This window comes from Mauremys mutica, unplaced genomic scaffold, assembly GCF_020497125.1.
Source record: "Mauremys mutica isolate MM-2020 ecotype Southern unplaced genomic scaffold, ASM2049712v1 000190F_np12_subseq_1:150846_obj, whole genome shotgun sequence".
In the NCBI taxonomy this organism is placed as follows: domain Eukaryota; kingdom Metazoa; phylum Chordata; order Testudines; family Geoemydidae; genus Mauremys; species Mauremys mutica.
Window position 1 is genome coordinate 76965 of NW_025422879.1, and position 3827 is coordinate 80791.

Genomic DNA, 3827 nt, shown 5'->3' on the forward strand with positions numbered 1-3827 from the left:
TGGAGTGTGTCATCCTATCAGTGAGCCCTGGCCTGTTGGAGAAGGTTCGCTTGTGGTGTTTTAACAACATTAGCAGCTCCTTTCTTTGAGGGGGGGATAAACCCTCCCCCATCTCAATGCTCTCAAGAGGCGTCTCTTCCTGGGTTTCAGCAACCATGTCAATCAAAGGGACAGACACTGCCTCTTCCTCAGCACAACAGATCATGTTTACATTTACCTCCCTTGCATGATAAGCCTTCATTCTGTTCACATGCACTGTCTGCACACTTCCCTGGAGCTCTGGCTTTCCCACGTCATAGGTCACCTCATTAATTTTCTCCACTACCTCCATGGGCCCAATCCAAACATCTTTCATTTTGTTCCTCCGGACAGGATCTAACACCAATACCATGTCCCCTATTTCAAACGCTCTCTCCTTAGCATCTCTATCATACCAGGCTTTCTGAGAATCCTGGCTCTCCTTCAGATTCTGCTCAACCAACTTCATCATCTCCTGCAAACTCTCCTTGAACTGAGCCACATACTCAGCCACTGGCTGCTCTGTCTCCTTCACATTACCTTCCCACGAGTCACGGACCAAATCTAGGGGCCCCCGGACCTGCCTCCCATAGAGCAGCTCAAAGGGAGCAAACCCTGTAGACTCTTGGGGCACACTCCTGTACGCATACAATAGATACGGCAGCAGAACATCCCAGTCATTCTGGCGTCTATCAACATACATTTTCAGCATAGACTTTAGGGTTCCATTGAACCTTTCCACTAGGCCATTAGTCTGGGGGTGGTAGGGAGCAGCCTTCAGGTGCTTTACCCCACATAACTCCCACAACTGCTTGAAAACCACGGACATGAAGTTAGACCCACGGTCAGACAATATTTCTTTAGGGAAACCCACCCTGCTGAAAATAGAGAACAAGGCCACTGCCACTGTCTCTGCCTCAATATTAGCCAAGGCTACAGCCTCAGGATATCTGGTAGCAAAATCTACCAACACCAGAATGTATTTCTTCCCGTTTCTGGAGGGTCTTGGGAATGGCCCCACAATATCCACAGCCACTCTGGCAAAAGCCTCCCCAATAACAGGCAGAGGCTGGAGGGGCACCTTGCTAGGCCCTCTTAACCCCTTACGCTTCTGGCACAGTTCACAGCTCCTGCAGTAATCTCTCACCGACCCAAAGAGGTGAGGCCAGTAGAAATTTTGCTCTAGCCTGTCACATGTTTTGCCTACACCCAGATGTCCTGCAAATGGACCATCATGAGCCAACTTCAACAAATCACTGCGGTAACTCTCCGGTACCACAAGCTGTTTGTGAGCTGCTGCTTGGGAATTCTTCCTTCCCCTGGGCGGCTCCCTATACAACAGCCCATCCTGCATGAAAAACCTGCCTCTCTCTTCACTGGCTGGGACCTGACTTTGGGCATCATTCCTGGCTCTCTCCAGAGATACATCACTTTGCTGAGCCGCAATGAATTCATTTTGGGTTTTGTTTGAATTCAGAGCCATCTCTGAAACTTCAGACAAACCCTCGCCTGCTTCATCATGAGAGACACTCTCTGTCTGTTCGCCGTCCCCCTCACTGGCCTCAGTCAAGGTATCTGCCCCAGGCACCAACTCTTTCTGCGACCTGGTCACCACATTCACGTGGCCATTCACCCTCAGTATGTTATTTCCTATCAAAACATCTGCCGGGATTAAATCCCGGACAGCAGCCTTCACCTCCCCTTGAAAGCCATCCCACTCAAGGTGGATCCTAGCCATTGGCAGGTCCACAGAGTACTCAGATAGTGCCACTATTGTCACATATTCCCCTGGCAACATGTCCTCTGGCTTCACCAGATGTCCCTTGACTATAGTTACATCAGAGCCCGTGTCTCGCCATCCCATGCATTCAACACCATTGACCTTTGCTTCCTTAATAAACCTCTCACTCCCTTGCCAAGCCTCAGTCCTGACATAACTGGTGAGCTCATCCCCTCCCCCCCGGCCACTGGAGACAATGGGGTTGGCATTAGCCATCGCTGTGCTTGCACCTGGACTCAAGGTGGTGCTGTTGAGGCTTGGTTCAGCCTGAGTGCTCAGGGTAATGGAGTTGGCCTGCACTGCTGGCTTTGGGCTGCCCTTCAGGGTCGGGCAATCGGGTCTGATGTGGCCCAGCATACCACAGTGATAGCAGGTCACCTGTTCCATCCTGGGATGCGAGTTCCTACCCTCCATCCCCCCTTTAGAGGAGTCAGGGCCAGGTTTACCTTTAAATCCTTCCCTCCTCTTGAGCTGGGGAGAATGGTGACTAGTTTTCCCCAGGGGTCTACACCCTTCCCGAGCCCTGTTTTGGGTATGGGCATCCGCAATCTCTGCCGCCCGTAGGACTGACTCAGGGTCCCTATCACACACAGCTGCTCTCACATGGTCAGGCACAATGTCTAGGAACTGTTCTAAAGTTATCAAATCCAGCAGTTTGTCAAAACTCCCATGTGCCTTTGCTCCCATAACCCATTTTTTAACAAAACCCATCAGTTTATGAGCACATTCTACAAAAGTACAATCCTTAGACATTTTAAACTCTCTAAATTTAACTCTGTAGGATTCAGGAGTGACTTTGAACCGCCTTAACACAGAATCTTTAAACCGCTCATAATCCAAGGCTTCCCGTTCCCCCAATTCATTAAATACCTCCCTGGCTTTTCCAGTCAGTCTGGTCAGCAGGACAGGCATTCGCTGACCTTCTGGGATTTGGTACAGATTGCAGAGTCGTTCAAAGGTAGATAGAAACGCCTCTATATCCTCAGTATCACTGTAAATGGGACACATCCTTTCCCAGTTTTTCTCATGGCGGTGGGGAAGTGGAGTATCAGGGGGTGATGACTTTCTCCGCTCTTCCACTTGGAGCTGAAGTTTGGCCGTCTCCTGTTGCATCCTGTGAGTCTCCTGTTCAGCAGCCAGCAGCTCCAGACGCCCCTTACGAGCTCTCTCTTCTCTCTCATCAGCCTCCTTCTTTCTCTCATCAGCCTCCTTCTTTCTCTCATCAGCCTCCTTCTTTCTTTTATCAGCTTCTTTCTCTCTCTCATCGGCCTCCTTCTTTCTCTCATCGGCCTCCTTCTCCAATTCAGCTATTTTTTGCCTTTCCAGCAACCGAAGATCTGTTAGATTCCGTTCATGCTCAAGTTGCAGTTTATCTGTCGCTTCTTGCCCTCCAACTGTTTCTGCAGCGTCAGGCAAGGGCCAAGCTCCCTGATCATTGGCCATTAACAGATTTCTGAGTTCCTCCTTTGTAGCTTTCTTTCTAAAGCTTATCCCCTTTTCTGAGCACAAATTTTCCAGGGCTCTTTTGCCCAGTCCCGCATAATCTCTCTGCTCAGCCATTGCAGCAGCTCTCTAACCAATCAAACTCTCAAACCCCAAAATTCGAATTTGGATAGCGTGGGGTTCTGACCCAAAGCTTAATTGACCTGGTTCTGTGGATCCAAGCACGACTACGCCACTGTGACAGTGCGATTCTGGCGGGACCCAACTGAAAGTGCCAAATCAGGACCAATTGCTTAAACAGGGCAGTCACAGCCCTAGGCTGGGGTTTTTCCACCTCTAAGGCAAACCAAACCAGCCAGACAAAAAGGACTTTGGTCTCACCCCACTGGCTAACCACAAGTCACACAAGCAATTTCCTTAGACACTCCAGTCTCCCAGCATCACCACCAGTGCACTCGTCCTGGGGATGAATGGTTATGAAAACCAACACCCCAATAAAAGAAAAAGGTTCCCTCGATCCCAAAGGACCAAGCCTCAGACCCAGGCCAATATACACATCAGATCTTACCCACAAATCACGCTGTTG